Source organism: Aedes albopictus, chromosome 2, assembly GCF_035046485.1.
Source record: "Aedes albopictus strain Foshan chromosome 2, AalbF5, whole genome shotgun sequence".
In the NCBI taxonomy this organism is placed as follows: domain Eukaryota; kingdom Metazoa; phylum Arthropoda; class Insecta; order Diptera; family Culicidae; genus Aedes; species Aedes albopictus.
The window spans coordinates 180,449,851-180,467,942 of record NC_085137.1 but is presented as its reverse complement, the minus strand read 5'-3'; the positions used below and the strand labels follow the sequence as shown (position 1 = coordinate 180,467,942).

The 18,092-nt window shown below is 38.1% G+C and overlaps 1 long non-coding RNA gene across 1 annotated transcript; it reads right to left on the bottom strand.

The window, feature by feature from the left end:
- Positions 1-7,667: 7,667 nt before the first annotated feature.
- Positions 7,668-10,600, bottom strand: LOC134286161 (uncharacterized). Its single transcript, XR_009996856.1, has 2 exons — positions 10,454-10,600; positions 7,668-7,845 (listed from the first exon to the last, which is right to left on the bottom strand). It is a non-coding gene; the product is annotated as an uncharacterized LOC134286161 (long non-coding RNA).
- Positions 10,601-18,092: the final 7,492 nt, after the last annotated feature.

Below are 18,092 nucleotides of genomic sequence, written 5' to 3'. Positions count from 1 at the left end.
AGCTGAGAAGCAGGCTTTGTCCCAATGAGGACATTACGCCAAGAAGAGAGAGAGAGTCTTCTGAATATGCAAGAAACGTTCAAAGATTTACGCAGTCTGGTGTATGAATGTCAAACACCAGACCATTGGACGACTAGACCCGTGAACTTTGGAAAGCTTCCATTAACCTGTTCGAGCTTCCAGAGTATGGGCAGAAGTTAACGAATTCGAAGATTCCTTCATCAAAGGCTGACTTCTACAAGTCAAGTTGCTATAGTGAATACATCAGAACTTCAGATGTCCGGTCTTCCAGAAAATGACCGTTGATCTGCGATATGAAAAACTGAAAATGTCCTACTTGTGGTTAAACTGCTTGAGGGAGGGCTATAGCCCTGTATATTGTCAACAGGCTATAACTCTGTATATTGTCAAAAATGACTCGCGCTCACCTACTAGCCTATGAACAAAAGAGCTGAAATACTTTGAATTCCATCTAGTGTAAATTACCAGAAAGATTATCCCAAAAAATACTTCTTGCTGGTAATACATCTATGAGTTCTACCAAAAAATATATCGGAATTTGTCCCGACGAGTTAAGCCAGAAATAATAAAAAAAAATGTTTTCTATAACATGATGTACTGAGGTATACCTCAGTACATCATGTTATAGAAAACATTTTTTTTTATTATTTCTGGCTTAACTCGTCGGGACAAATTCCGATATATTTTTTGGTAGAACTCATAGATGTATTACCAGCAAGAAGTATTTTTTGGGATAATCTTTCTGGTAATTTACACTAGATGGAATTCAAAGTATTTCAGCTCTTTTGTTCATAGGCTAGTAGGTGAGCGCGAGTCATTTTTGACAATATACAGAGTTAGAGAATAACTCAAGACCAACAATAGAAAAGGCCGCATCAACATTGCGTAAACAATCGCGTTTCTGTCAACTTAGGGCCTTCTGGGATCCACTCACGCATCTCACCAGCACTAACCAAAAGCTTGATATTAGCGCTTTCTGTTAGTGGTGGTGAGGTGTGTGGGTGGAGTTCAGGAAGCCCTTAATCGACAGGTGGGTCCGATCCGATCCCCACTCTACTCGATGAAAACCTTTCGTCGAAACGAAAAATTCTCCACTTTTCGTGTGTTATACGTTGCCTCATGTTAGTGATTGTTTAGTCTGTGCAACCTCAGGTTGAAGGTGGTGTATCGTTTTTTACTGTTATATTTCTGAAAATTCCTAAATGAAATCTGCAAATTATGTATCCATAACTTCAGTTCAAAAGTGTTCTTAATTTTTTGTCTGAAATTCCTATACAGGAATTGCATTAGCTCATTCTACCAAGCAATTGTGAAGGCATTTGAGTAATATTAATATGAATAATCCACAAAAGTTCCTTTTTTTTAATAATTTTTAAGGTGTTCTCCGTCAACCTTATGAGTTGGTCTTGGAAGCAATTTTGAAATGTTGAGTTCATTTAGGAACTTCAAACAATCCAACGATCAACGATCAAATCTGATTATACATGTCAATGGTTGCTCCTACGTGATTGATCTGAGCTGGTACCAATTGCACTGAGATCCAAATGAATAAGGGCTGGGACACTCCACTTATTCTCAAAGTGCAATTTAAGCAGCTCGTGCATTTTGGATCAATAACGGCGCCGGCCACGCCCTTATAGTCAGTTGGGAAGGGAAAGGAATGTTAGAGTGTGCTGATTGTTGCTACTAAAGGCCGAGAGCACCTCTGCATCCCCACAACCAGCACGGACTGGGGTATTTGTTAGACGGAAAGGATGGGAGATCTGGGAGTCACCGTTGGGTCGGTGATGTGATCCATGGATAGGGGTTATTTATAGTGTAGGTAAGGTGATAGATTGTGTGGTGAATAAGGTGAATAAGGTCAAGCGGCACAGCACGCTTTGGTTGCATAACTTGTAGGCGTTATATACACTGTGCTGTGAGTGGAAGTTGGAAGGGAGGGAAACGACTTTTTTTTTCAATTCGTTTCTGGTTCTAGCGATGGCTATGAACATATGAATATACATGAGTTGTATATGAAGAGAAGAGTGAGAGAAAGTGGATAGAAAGATACAAAGTACGATGAAAGGGATGGGCCAGTGATTGAACTCATGACCTTCTGCATACGAATCAGAAGCGGTAGCCACACATTTAGGAACTTCAAACAATCCAGAAGAAATTCATCCAAATCGCTTCAAAAGTAGAGCAATACGTCTAATGGTTTATAAGTTATTTCAGTACAGCTAATCTCGTGATACTGCAGCGGTAATTGGCGGCGATCAATCATACGCCTTCGTAAATAACTGCTGATAGCGAAAATTACTTGATCAATTTTCAAATTCTTTTATTAGCGTAATAGGGGCATTGATTGCTTCCACCTGATCATTGACATTCCACTTAACCCTTTAAGGATGTGGACGGACAGCTGTTTTGCATACTTTTACGCATACCTTTTGACCAAGTGGGTGGATTTTCGAAATCAAAACGGTTTTATCAAAGGGACTAGTAGTGCTATCATATGCATATACGAAAAACCTTCTGTTGCAACTGATATGAACTAACTTGCTTGCAAAATAATTTTGATTCGTGCACTTTTATTAATAGATGATAACAAATGTAAACCGGATATCGCAGCTTCAGAATGGTTTGGATGATCTGGAACACCTCTAAGTTATATACCTAACATATCGTTAAACTAATCATCCATGTCTACTAAAATACACCATACTAAGTTTTGGATGTGCACGATGCTTTGTTACGAGTGTAGATCCAAAGGCCTAAAACACATAATATTATAGGTGTCCTCAGATATTCCTGGCGCTCGCGGTATTTTACTCCCATGGCTTGCATACACTACTAAGATGAGCTGCGGAGCGGACCTGGTGTGATGGTTAGAACACTTGACTATCACGCCGAGGACCTGGGATCGAATCCCACTCCCGACAAACTCACAAAATGTGAGTTCTTCCTTCGGAAGGGAAGTAAAGCGTGGGTCCCGAGATGAACTAGCCAAGGCCTAAAAATCTCGTTAATACAGATAAAAAAAACTAAGATGAGCTCGGCAAACGCCGGCACCGCCGTGTCTAAGCAAATATTCATACTGAATCTTGGTAAAAAATGACGTTTGTTAGCTGAATTTCGGCTAAACATTTGCTGAGCCTCAGCAAACAAACAACACGATTGCTGAGATCTCATTGAAAAACGAGTTTGTTGAGTGCTCGGCGGAGCCAATCTCGGAAAAAGCAAGAAAAATTGCCGAGATTTAGCGAAAAAATTAAGTGTGTAGCATTTATGAATCAAATGAGTAAATTTTAATGTTTGTGCACTACTAAATATTGGTAGACCATTTCAAAATTTAAATCATATATCTCAACTTCAGAATAGTTTGGATGATCTAGGATGCCTCTAAGATGTATATGCATGTATCATATGATTCAACTGATCTTCTATGACTGCCAAAACGCAATACACTAAGTTTGAAATGTATCCGATGCATTGTTACGAGTGAAGATATAAAGGCCTTAACTCCAGAATGATTTGGATAACCTAAGGAATCTTCATTGATGTGGAGGTAATCTCTCATACTCTGATTCACAAGTATGGACCCGAATAAAACGATATCATACGGCTGTGATACAGTAAATCATTTTCTGATTATTCGTGGAATCATAAAATGGATCATAAACTGATGATTATGTGAATGATATTAATGATAACAGGAATCGTATCCGGTGTTTGAATGATAGACCGAATGGGTTGTTAAGTATCGTTACCATTCAAAAACGACTATTTTCTCGAACAAAAATTTCATCAATTTACACCTGTTATAATTACTTTATCATTGATTTTATGATACACTGAATAATAAAAACAAAAACTGAATTACCGACTTAAAAAATGATACACCCCTGCAGATCCTTCTACTGTCAAAGTTCGTGATGTTATCTGTTGTGTTTATTTCTGTGCCTCCTGGAAGTTTTTTTGTTCACGGTTGGGAATCGAACTACTACTGCTGCTGCTGGCCGGCTTCGTTTATTCTTGCGTTGCGTTTTCTTGCTTGACCACATCGGCAATGTGCTCGCGGGTGGTTTGAAATCAATTTTGTGAAAGCTGAAAATCGCTATGCAAAAACGACCTGTCCTAGGTCTCAATGCTCGTCTCAATGTTTGTCATCGCGAAACAACCGTTTCCTACAAGGTACGTTATTCTAATACTTAGGACCTATCAATGGGGAATGTGTGCTTTACCCTACGCTAATTTTCATAGCAGTATCATTATAGTGCAAAAAATTAGTTGCCAGACAGTAGCCAATGCACAGGTGCGGCAAAAACGGGGGAAATATGCTGCAGTGCGATACATAGCAATGCGTTTCCGTGTGAATATTTACGATCTTTCGCATGCGCTCAGGATTTAGGATTCTACAACTTCTCTGTATTCTTCTAACCCAACTTTTTAAACTCTTACTCCCAAGCTTTCTCCCTAAGCACACAGAAATCGAAAACTGTAGGAAAATCGAATTATTTAAAATTGTATACTTATCATTAGGTGTGCCATAATCATTTGTGCTATGATATATCAAAAATATTGAATGATCTCGTTTTTAAAGTTTGCATCATCTGATCATTGAGCAATGATTACTTCTATGATTATCATTCAGTGAATTCAAAGCTTATAATATGAACGATACCACGAATTGTAAAAATCTATTCGGGGATCTAATGAGATTAGTTCTGACATGCATACATCTGCTTCGAATCCAATTACAATGAAGGCCTTACAATCAAATCTCCAGAACGTTTCATGTTGCCTAGAATAGTAGCAGGTCATGACTACCATCATTTTATATTTTAAAATATATCTTTGAATGTAATGAACGGTATTCAAGTGATTTAGAAAGTTTACGAAATTAATTGTAAACAGTAGACTTAGTTCAGAACTTCTGGACGTTTTGGATAACCTGGAGATCAATGTTACAGCTGTTAAAGGACATGAATCATTTTTCGCTAACAGCCACAACCCACTCAAGGAGTTTTGGACAAATTCGATTGAAATATATATCATATATACATAGGAATATAACACGAAAGTAAGACGAAACCGAAAAGTTCTATCATAACATAACCTCTATATATGCATATGATAACACAACAAACCCCTTTGATAAAACCGTTTTGATTTTGAAAATCCACCCTAGTGGTCAAAAGATATGAGTAAAATTATGCAAAAAAGTTGTCCACATCCTTTAAGAGGTTACGAAGCATGCGAGAAGAATTCCGCACCGGAAGGTGGATTAGTCCGGTATTTTCTCTTTCGGTGGTGCAAGAAACAACGCAGAAGCACATCACTTATACCAAACAGTTTGGGGGGATAGCAGGATAGGGGCTGTCCATTAATTACGTAAGGGTTTATAGGGAGAGGGGGGGTTTGAGAAATCTTACGCGCCATACAAAAATATTTGGCTTTCCATACAAAAAATCTTACAAGGGGGGGAGGGGGTGTCGAAAAATCGCAAAAATTCCCTTACGTAATTAATGGACAGCCCCATAGCTACATCGCATCGCAGTGTGTTTAGTTCTCTGGCGCAAAATGGTGTGTTAGCATGGCAACAAGCGCAGACATATGGGGCAGTTTTGGAAATACGATCATCGTAGAACCGGCTCAAGCTTGTTAAGTAGTAGAACATCTCTTGATTCGTTTATTCAGACGATTATATCAGTGCAAACTCGACTGAGCGAAATAAAAAGTTCGCGTGCAGTCAACAAAGCGCTGACTTCACGCTGATTTGTTTACATTATTTTGAAGAATTTGATTTTGAATATATTGAAATTTTGTTTACTAAAAATTTAAACGACCTCGAGAAATTTAGTAGGTCGATCATTGGAACTTTCATCCTACATTTGTGGAGTTTCAACACTTACAAGTAACACAGGTCGTAGAAAACAGGGTAATTTGTTCAGCTCGATGTACGAAATCGTAACTGTTTGTTGAACACAAAACAAATATGCACAAAGTACGACAAATCATTTCCCTCGCTCCGCACCCATCGAAGTCACTTATCGACTTTGCGCGCAGCCACTACTAGCCCAGTGTTGCCTTATCGCGCGCATCCATTCACCGTATGCCTAATGCGGAACCGCGGACCGAGGCACGGAGGACTGACTATAAGTAAACCTTGGGGACCTACTGGTACCGACAAGCAACGCCACTATAATGTTATATGCGACGATTATATTGATTTGTCGTTGTCGGGTGATCGCCGCAACTAAAAACGACATCGATCGTCAAATTGTGATCGCGCAATTTCGCGCGCGCGTTCGAGACACACATGTGCCTTGTTACAACGACGAACCATGGTGACAACAAATGGACGCGAACGGAGAGATGGGGTCGCGCGATTTGTTTTTGTGGATGGAATAAGCCAAAGCTTTGGTATTATGAAGGTACTTACTTACTTATACCTGGTACGAGTGGGTACCCGAAAAGGATCAGAAACTAAAAAAAAAATGGGCGAAGTTATATAGTTGTGTGTTCCAGAGAATATTAAAAGTTTTTTTTGTTCATATAGAAAATTTTTCGCTTTTGTTTCATTAACTCTACGTGTATCATTTATAGTAGGTGATGATATTGAACCTGGATTTGTTAGGGGAATATCTGTAAGTAAAAAGAAAATCATGTTAAGTACATACTGCTCCTTTGAATTCCACTAAGAATTAGCATCCTTTGACAGATACTTATTTCGACCTCAACTGTAAGGTCGTCTTTAATGGCTCGTACTTGAGTCGAGTCAAGTACAAGACACAGAAGACGACCTTTCAGTTGAGGTCGAAATACGTATCTGTCGACTGGTGCAAAATCTTAGTGGAATTCAAAGGAGCAGTACTTAACACGATTTTCTTTTTACTTATCATAGTAAGTATTCAGAGGCGCCTCGTCCACATGTTCGACCTGTTCTTGGAACGGGTATAGGCTGAGAATAAAACTCGTAAAATAATCTTTTAAGCAGATATACCTTAAGAATAAACTAAATTTAAAACTCCCACCGCACATACCCCATAACAACTTGCACACAAGCCGCAAACATCGTTCTCGGTTTATGAAGAACGAAAGACGACTTCAATGGACATCCACTGGCAGAAACCATAACAAGAGCATGCGAGAGCCAGCCTTGCCCAGCTCTCTCTTGCTCGACTCTTCGAAACTACAGGCCACCGGTTCCCCGATTCATGCGAACGATGGATACTGTTCCCTAACCAACTGTTTCCTCACTTTTTTTGCCTCCGAATGGCAGTGTTCATTCGAATTCATTTCACTTTACTCTGTCGCTCATACGTTCCCTACTCGTCTAGAACCAGCAGCAGCGTTGTCGACGTTCCTTTCCATTTTTCACTTCCCGCGCTTCCCGCCTTCTTCTCACGCTACACGCACGCTAAGCGCAATCGACTAAAGTCTTTGAAATCATGTTAACAATTTAGTTTTAGAGTGCTATAAAATGTATGTTGTATCGTTGTTGGGAATTAAAGGATTATTTAATAATATCTACAAAATATATGGAATAACGAACATTGATTGCACAGTATTTAAATACTTCTTTGCCAACTATGCTTATCGATCACGTTCTCAAATGTGTGTAAATGATTGTTAGCATGCTGCTTGGTATACTCTTTAGAGAAAAAAAAACGATGGATATGAAAGGCACACAGCTAAACGCAAAGAGCTTCTTCAGTGGAAAGTTTACATGTGTGTAGCATAACCAGAAATGAATGAAAGTTTGGACTGTGGCTTCTCGGTTTGTCGTTCTACGTGGGCTGAGAACAACTTACGCAGCTAGAGCACATTTAGGCACACCTAGGCTGTGACCATAGTGGGTAAGGTGAGATGCGATCGGATGCGATAAGTTATGAGATGAGAAGAGGGATGTTTGATAGGCCATAGTGCATGAGGTTTTCAATGAGGGTGCGCATGTTGTTTTCACATCCTTTTTCGCCTATTTCGTGCGCATCAACGACTCGCGTGATTTGAGCGATGAAGTCGCTTGTATGTTGAAGCGCTTCTTTAGATGTGGGTAGTGAAATGATCGTTTCATCTATAAGAGCGGAAAGATAAAATGCACCCGTTTTTTGTTTTGCGCGGGCCGTTTTTTTTGGTATAACTTAGTCAGTTTTGATCCTGTTGCAATAGCAAAACCCGACCAGTTTAAAAAAAAATCTGGTGTAACTGTACAAGATTGAGATTATTGAATTAATTATTTGAGAAAAGAATGTATAACATGTAATTATATCCGCGTGAGCGGTGTCTTTATGTATACATATATTTTTACTTTCCGAACTGGGCTATCTGAGTGTTGATTCCAATTTAAATCAATATGAGACTGTTATACTGATTTTCGGCATTAAAACATTACTTGATTGTGCTGACCTCGGCAAAAAAAAACAAAAATTCGGCAAGTATGCATTATTAAGAGTATAGTTTTTTTTTATTACAAAATTTTCGGCGATATCTACGAGAAAAGATGTCTCTAATAGGTACACAATATTCATCATAAGGACTGTATCGTTAATTATGAGTACACCTTTGAGGCCCTGTATTAAAAATACTAAGTCTTATTTTGACAACTGATGTGTGTTTACGTGTTGTTAGCGTTGTAAACAAAAGATAACCTTCATTAAAAGTTAAAGTTTTTCCTCCAGTGCAGCAACGCGAGTGTTTACGGATGAGAAGCGAAAATCGAATGTGACCAGGTACTGCAAAATTTGTGACCAGGTACAGCAAAATTTGCAAAATCTTCAAAAGAAAAAAGGAGGTATTCATCATAGATTGCACAAAAAAGTGTGGAACGACTATTGGACATTGGTATGGTTCAGCACACCGCGCCAAGGAGCGTAATTCCCTGAAGACATACCCAAAACAGAAATGTCCAAAAACAGTCAAATTCTGTCGGATTATGTGAAAACTCGGGCTCGGAAACTGTACGACGATGTTTTGAGCAAAAATTACATGTGCATAATCATGGATGATGAAACGTATGCCATATTGGACAACAAGGCACTTCCAGGGGCACAGTTTTTCCCTGTGAAGCGTGGCACTGATGTTCCGAATTCGGAGAAATCGATTTTTTGCAAAAAAAGTTGGGAAAATGTATTAGTTTGGCATATATGATAAGCAATTTGCCAAAGTGGTATGAAATCGTCACCTTTCTTCACCGCCCAAGTATGAACGTCGAAATATACCGGAAGGAATGCCTTCAGAAACCAATTCTGCCACTCATCTGAAAGCACAAAGGTCCTACATTATTTTGATCGGATTTGGCATCCTGTCACTATGCGCGTGACACCTTTGACTGGTATGAAGAAAACAATGTCCGATTTGTGGCAAAGGCAATGAACTCTTCAAATTGCCCGGAATTTAGGCACATTAAGAAGTATTTGGCTTTGATGAAAGGGAAACTACGGCAAAAGGATAGAAGAGCAGAGGACGTCATCAAATTCAAGAAAAACTGGGCCAACCCAAACAAAATCATCGACGGAACGGTTGTCCAAAACCTTATGAAGAACACCAAGAAGAAGGTGCGAGAGCTGGCAAGATCCACGAAAAATTAAATATAAAATGATACCATGGGCTTTTCTGATGGTCAATAAACAATGTAATTGAATTTATTTAACAAAACAAATAAAACATTTTCAGATATAGCAATTTTCTGGTGTACTCATAATTAACGATACAGTCCTTATATTAGGTAAAAGAGTATCAATCGAAATTGATGTCACACTCTTTTCGTTAAGGGATCTAGTTTTGCCTGACAAAGAAAAAAAAAGAACTTTGCAACCTGCTAAAAGAATCCTTTTAGCAATTAAGTTGAATACCATAAAATCATAAACTTTCTAACTTGCACATGAATAACATGCACTGAACAAACGACCATATCAAACATTGATCACTTGATTCAAATCCCGAACAGAGAAAATAAAATGTTTTCTTATACACATATAATAATAAAATTATGCTGTAAAAAAAACTTAAACGATTTGATGGAATACTATTTTATATACAATATATAGATGAAATATGTTATTTTACATGGTGATCGATAGACAGTATCTTTTTATTACGTCTGGTCCATCAAAATGCATGTCATGTGAAAAAGCATTGAGTTATGTTTAAAAACAACAACATATTAACGCATTTTATATTACCTACTAGCATTCCCAACACATTAAATCCGCATTGCTTTACATACACAACGAACGCAATCATAAAATCCATACCCGACAAGCATTCTCTTGCGTTCTCTTGCGATCACATGCGTCAAAGCAGCTTCATCGCATCTGCGCACTCATCGCAACTCATCTACTATGTACGGTTCATGCGTTCTGCATATAGTTTCCACAGAGTGTGCTTCGACGCTTATCCGATCTCTTATCTCTTTGCATCGCACCTCAGCCACTATGTGCTCAACGTAATGTCGTGCGCGCTTGTTATGCATTACATCCAGCGCGAGCGTGATTTTGGAGTTCGGGTGCCGAATGTGCTCTATCTCGTTGGCAACGGTTTCCAAATTTTAACTTCGAGGCCATGATACGAGCTAAAACAATAATTGTTTATTTTTATTTATTTTTTAAATAAATAAAAATAAACGGAAAAAAAAGCATGATTGAAAAAAAAACGGTGTGTGAAGAACGTTAGAAAACGGCTTCCACCAAAAATGGATTTTTCTAAAAGTCTATGTGAAATTAAATATCAAACTTCGGAAGTCGCTCTAAGACGCATCTGAATGCTAATCGCATCATTATTTATGATGAAAATGCGGAAGATATTTTTCAGAAACTGGTTAACAAACAAGAAGGTAAAAATCAGCATAAGTTAAAAATCACAATACTAAAACCAAAAAAAAAACTAGCAAGTATAGTATCAAATAACTCTAATGTATTTTCATTTAGTGAAATTGTAATCTGTAGAACAGGTTAGTCTGCTGGTCACGAGACGCCTCTGTAAGTATTACAACTTCCTTTCATAGTAATCATGGGCAATCCACAAACCAACGTGAACCAATGGCAGTGCCACATAGCCTAAACACGCCGAGGCTTCTGCATGAATCCACGTAGACGCACTAACAGAAACAATCTCTATGGTCAGAGGGCGAGTGATTGTACCAACATTTCCTCATTGGTCCGTAGTCTTACGTGGCAAGCGCTATATTTGCCTAAGCTAAGATCTTGGGTAAGATCATCAGCACTTACATATTGAAGACACACAAATCAGCAAAACAAATCAGTTTACGTTTTGCTTTTGTGTTCTGCTCGGGTGATTCACACCAGGACTATACTGCTGTACTGCTATAGAAGCTACACATGATAGCATCCCGAGTGAAGTGGTCTGTGTTCATGGGAGGAGGATGTTTGTTCTTGGGTATTTTTTGTTCGATTCTGTAAAATACTGCGCGCTGCGCTTGGGAATCGAATGACTTCAGTTCACGTGTTTTGCAGTGCGAGTTACATTTTTAATGGGTTATTTACTGCGTGACATAACAAAGGAATTTGTGTCCCACCTTTGTGATGTGAGTAGTGATAGTGAGGAGATTGACATAACAGTTAGTTTTGCTTCAATGCAGAAGTCAATATCCAACAACGGAATCCCACTAAAATTCTATATAAATTCACAAACGAAAAATGATCAATAACATCGTGGGTAGAATTGGGAAAACAGGTTCAATTTTGAGAGTGAATCGCTTCCGATTCACTCTCAAAAAAGAGTCGACTCTTTTGACCGATTCAATAACTCATTTCGGGATTTGAAGAAAAATGTCGATGTTCGGTGTGCGATGACTCTTTTTCGCATATTTCAATGCAGTTTTGAAGAAAATCCACTTGCATGGTGCGCCTTGACAGTATGCACAAATATCTGAGCAATATGTACTAAAATGCAGGATACGCCTATATAAGGCCAAATAATCGAATCACTTCTGCAATCCGGCCACACAATATAGGAATTAATAAAGGATCAACGGCAAAGACTCGTTGGAATGGATATTAACATCAGAGAATCGTCACTCATTTGAAAAGAGTCATTGGTTTCTCACTTGGTTTCGCGAATCGATTCTTTGAGTCGATTCGCGAGTGAGTTACCCATCTCTAATCGTGGGCATACGTTTAATCAGTTCTGATCAATTTCGCAAACTTTTAAATCATTATTATTATCTTTTCTTTTAATTATCTGTGCTATTATTGCTTGTTCCACTTCAAAATAGCATCTTTCGAATTCGAAATCTGTGTTGTGCTGTTATGCCCGTGATTTCGCATTAATTTCGCTAATTTTCTGCCTTGGTTGACGGACTACACGACCACCACGTCACTGACTGTGATGATGATTCGCGCGGTTGATTGTCAGCCGTGCCCCATTCAACCACCACAACAGCACCACCATCACAAACCAACTACTGAACCAAACAAACCAACCGGATGATGTAAGGCTAGAAATGCGATTCGAAATTTGCTCTGTTTTTTTGCTTTTTCGACAAACCCACCCCTGGTATTTTTTCGAGACCTGCAGCACGCAGTTTGACCGAAGAAAGCATTTGCGCAGCAGCAGAAGCACGCTTTTCGACAACAGCACTCTAGGTAGGTTACCCCCATTTGGATTGCGCTTTTTTTTGGGGGTACGGTTTGCCAAAATAAAGAAAAGTGGACGTAACACAGCATAGCGAATGAGTGCTCGAAGTCAACATGCTTTTTGGCATACATAAACAACACATCAAGGCTGCGGAGTAACATATACCTCCTATAAGACGCTGAGGATCGGCTTAGGTGGGCTAGGTCGATGAACTGTTTGGACATTGTTTACCGTGATTACTCACGTGGTATTGGCTCTGATGTTTGATGATGATCCGATTCAGATGGAACGTTATGAACCTAATTTTGTTTCGGCATTTTATGGTCAAAAAGTTCAACAATACCTACTTGCATCTTGTCACTTTAATTTGAAGACTAGAGAATCGATGAGGAGGAATGCTTGCGCCCATATTTAAACTCAATCTAGATTTGTTTATTTTGTCACATAGACTTTTACAAAGAGCTAACTTTTGAATCATCCTAGTGCCGTAAGGTGTACCCTAATGTAAAAATATTAATATAAATATTAGCCCAAATTTTACAGCAAACTTTTATTCAAATCGAAGTTTTTCCAAAAATATGTTCCCTGTAAAATTTTTCGGTGCCCATTTCATGGTGGGGCATAGTGCATACCTCTATATTAGGTTTTATAGGCGAAACTTTTTTTTTTATTTTTCAATAGAACTACTTGTGTTTTTTTTTCAGCGTTTTCTATATAGTTAGCAGAAGCTTCAAATTGATTAGTTTTTCGCCTTCTGACAACAAAAATGCGATTTTCATTTTTTTTCCCACACATTTGATTGATTTTTCCCAGACAAACTTTAAGCTCTGAGCACTCCCTTGGTGAATTTAAACCTGAATTTTACTGAAGCATGTGGGTGATGTTAGTTTGAGCTTTTCTCCTATAAAGTTGAGCCACCCTATTGTAAAGATTATCTGAAAACAAAACGAAAATCTCTGGAAATTTAATTTTACATGGAAAATGTAGAATATTTGTGAAATTTCTTGAAATATTGTGAAAACTTTGTTACGACACCGCACATTTTTGGAAATGTTTGAGAAGTTTGACAGAAACTGTTAAGTAGCTGTTAGTACACAGGGTCAAATATTTGTCCAAAAAGAAACCAAATGATGATGATGAACCTGGGCGTGTTAGTGGAATAAGTAAAAAGAAAATCGGATAAAGTACTGTTCCTTTTAATACCACTAAGGGTCTGTACCAATTGGCGAATTGAAATTAATTTTTACTTAAATTTGACAGTTCATCACTTAAACTTGACAGTTCTCCTAAGGAAATAATTACACAAGTTTACAAAATAAAACGAAAGTCGTGAACTTCTGTCAACGACCAAAATTTTTGAAGCACAATTTAGTGCTGATTTCGAAACCGACCTTCAAAAAATTTAAAGTAGAACAGTTTTTGAGTTTTAGCTCAATATCGAGTTTTGTAACTTTTCAAAATATGTAATTTACTAAAATTCAAATATATTGCGTTTTGTTCAACCAATTTTAAATCTTTTTCCATAAATTAAAAGCTGAGTACAATACCATTCGATCATCTGAATACAGGTTTTGCGTCAGATTGATGAAATCCAAGATATTGGCGTGTTTTAGGGATGATCTTCTTAAATTTTAGCAAAATTCCCAAATTTTTTTGAAGAAATGTATTTTTTTCAATAAGAAAAAACCAACTTAAAAATTCTTTCTCGACGTTTATTTAACATATCATATGTAGGCGAGTTACAGTAAAAATTTCAGCTCAATCCGAGCATTGATTACGGAGAATGAGATGTTTGAAGTGAGCGACTTTGCTTAAAAATAGAACAAAAATCGATTTCAAATCATCAACCTTGTATGGAAAGTCGAAAAAAAATCCGCTCTACTGTAATTTTTTTCCTTCGCGTTTTTGAACTCAGGGCATGATTCTACACCAAAAATGATCATCAGCTTACCGAGTTCAAAAATGCTGTAAACTAGTGTTATCGAACTGTCAAGTTTAAGTAAAAATTAATTTTAATTCGCCAATTGGTACAGACCCTAAGAATTTCCATCTTTTGACAGACACGTATTTTGACCTCAGCTGCAAGGTCCTCTTCAGTGTCTCGTACTTGGCTCGACCAATGCTCAAACATCTTGTTTGTATCGACCGAATTTTCATTAGTGTCAAAACAAGGTTTACTTTTATTGGCGTTTCGGTAATTTTTGTATTTTACAATTTGTTTGAAGCTTTAAAATAACTAAACATGCGACTAGATTGCATCTATACTTTTCATGTTTCACTTGGCATCTTACAACGTAGTAATTTATCAGCATACATTTTGTACTAATTTACCTAAAACAGTAAGCTTTGAGCCTTATCTATATAAATAAAAATGGAATGGTGTTTGTATGTCACGAATAGGCTCGGGAATGGGTCATCAGGGCGCAGTATCATAACGTCCGAGGCCATAATGTCCCAGGGCTTTATGGCGCATTTTTTCGGGGCATAACGTCCAAACATACAAGTATGCCACGAAGTCCAAGGAAAGAAGGCACATAGGATATTATGACGCACCTAAACTTTTGGACGTTATTTCGCAAAAAAACGCGACTTAACAACCGGGACAGTATGGCCTCGGACGTTGTGATCCGGCCCCGGTCATCAGTAGAGGTTCCAACCCGGGATATCCCGGGACAGAAAATCCCGGGATCTTGAAAAGTTCGGGATTTCCTGAATCCCGGGATCAAATTTTTCACCGTCCCGAAAATCCCGGGATTCCCGGGATACACATTTCTTACATATTTGTTCGCTTTGATTTAGATTTGGAGAGTCTCTGAAACGTATTCGTAAACGTATTGTCGTGAAAATTTTTCGAAACGCCTTCAAGAAAAATCACGAAAATGTTACATAAACCACTTCAACTGTGTGTGGACGTCAAACTCGTTGGAATTCGGCTGAAACGATGCTGGAGCACTTCAATAGGCCTTTCAAGTCCTTTGCAGGACAGTGATTTCGAGGTAGCAATAAACCTTCAGGAAGCTCTTCAGCTAATCAAACCTACTTCGGAAGTAATGGGAAGACGAGTTGCTACATTACTGTCTGCATTACTGAAGGCAGCTCGAGTTTCTTGAATTCGAAAATTCAAAAAAGTAACTCCAAAGTTGGAAACAACCTCTTCGATGCAATCATGAAAAGAATCAACGAACGGCGCCAAAAATAAATAATAACAGCGCTGAAGCTCTCTCAAGGTCTTCCGTTGTCAACGCAAGTGCCAGCAGAACTGGAAAGCTTGTCAAAAACGTAAATGATTAAGTTCATCAATGAACTGAGAGTTCGATTGTTGCAAGACTGCCAAAGACAACCGATAATAGTGCTGCCGAGTTGAATGCTGGATTATCCTGTATGCATGACACCATCGAGCATGCAAGAAGAACTGGAATCGGCTATAAAGGAATATGCCAACCGTCCCAGATTGATTCGGAAACAATTGATTTTTCAAAAGTAATTGCGAAAGAGCTGTCACTTTATATGTGCTATATGGTGAGTTGAACCGACAATTAAACCAGCGCGCGCATATTTTCGAACTCCAGAAATACCTGTTCTAAAAAGTGAACCAAACTGACCGATGAAATCATAATTAACAATTGGGGTTTTAAATTAAGAAAAATGTATTGATTTTTTGATTGTATACGAAAGAGCACCTTTTTCTGAACCACAATGATTTTTTTCAGATTTTTAGAACTTCATTTTGGTACCTAAAATCGCTTTCGAAGAGATTTTTGGAAATCACCTTTTGACAGCTGGCCAACTGCTTGACAGCTCCGCCCAGTGCAAAATGCGTCGAGGGGTGATTCAACAAATCGCTCCCATACAAACTTCAAACTGATTTTTAAATAGGTTCCCGGGCACCAAAATTCATGAAAATTTGAATTTCGGCTCAGTTTTGCATGCAGATTCTGAATATGGAATTATCTCAACACCGCTAAAGAAGCCAATTGCTTCGTTCTTGAAGTCGTATTTCCAGAGAACGAATATAAATTGATAAAACCAGTTACCAGTTAATTTGAACCATTGGTTATATTTTATTGATGAATAAAACATATTCCTATCCACAAAATTGCGTTTTTAAGCACATTTAAAAATTTCCCGGGATAAGCAACAAATTTTATCCCGAATCCCGGGACAAGCAAATTGGTCGAGAAATGGAACCTCTAGTCATCAGATTGACATGATTCTTTCACTGTTGCATTATGCCGGGGCTCCGACGTGTTCGTACGAAAAAATAATTAGTAAAAGTGACCGGGAAGTCAAGAAAAACGGGAAAATCTGAAATTCCATTTAGAGGGGCATTTCTTCATGGAACCGGATGTCAAAAAACAGAGTAGGCAGGCAGTACGACGTTTGCCGGGACTGCTAGTTTTTAATAAAAGAATCAAAAATCATGTCTGTCAATAAAAATTAGATGAAAGCTAATGTATTTTTAAGGTGATTGCCGATGAAAAACCTTGCCCGACAGCAAGAACGTCCAATATACATTTTGCGTGATTTTCGGGAATTTTCTATATAAAATCAATGTATATTTTATGTTTTCTAACTAATTTCTTCGATGTATGTTTTTAGTATTTTTCGTTATTATAACTTAAAAACGGATATAAAATTTGTTTTCAAACTTTTTTTATGAAAAATTTCGAGTTTAGGTAGATATTTTATAAAACGGCTAATATCTCAAGAATAGAAGGCTTTGGAAATTTGACGTCTTCAGCAAACTTTGTGGACATAAATAGCCGAACAACTTTGTCGAAGACACCGTGTCGCTAAGATGCAATTTGGCCAAAATCGTATATAGAAATTTTATGCGAATAACGTTAGAAAAACTGACTACCGCTCAGAATATCGACCTTGTTCATAGAATATTTTCTCTGAAGACAAATGAGGATCTCGACATTTCGAAGAGCTAGAGGTTTTTCCGTGTATTTTCAGTCCTGCCCCAGTGTGCGACACATGACACTTGAAAAGAACCTAACAAATGACATGGACATCACTACAGAAAACAACTTTCCTACTTTCTACTGTAACCTTCCGGGTCAGTTTGCAACAATGTCTTCTTGGATGCCACAACATCAGTGCACGTCTGGATAGGAAAAGACAACAAAAGAGACCAATTTGATGACCAGTTATCTTAGCAACGCGGAAAAACAAGACAGTAAGCTAGAGAAGTTGCAGGTGTCACATCCTATCCTAGGTCTGGTAAACTGCTTTAGAAGAATTATGTACTTTCCTATCCATAGCCTAGTTTAGAGGTTTCAGCGCTATTCAACGACCGGGCAGTAACCTTTCAAACAGGAAAAAGGGTTTCTTTTTGGAACTTCCTTAGCAACACCTCTTGGAATACCTTTCAGAATTTCTCAAAATTCCCTCCGTATTTTTTCACGCTATTTTTCTTAGATTCCTTTCAGAGAATCTGAAGGATTCCCGAATTACAACCTTGGAGTTTTTTACGGAGATCCTAC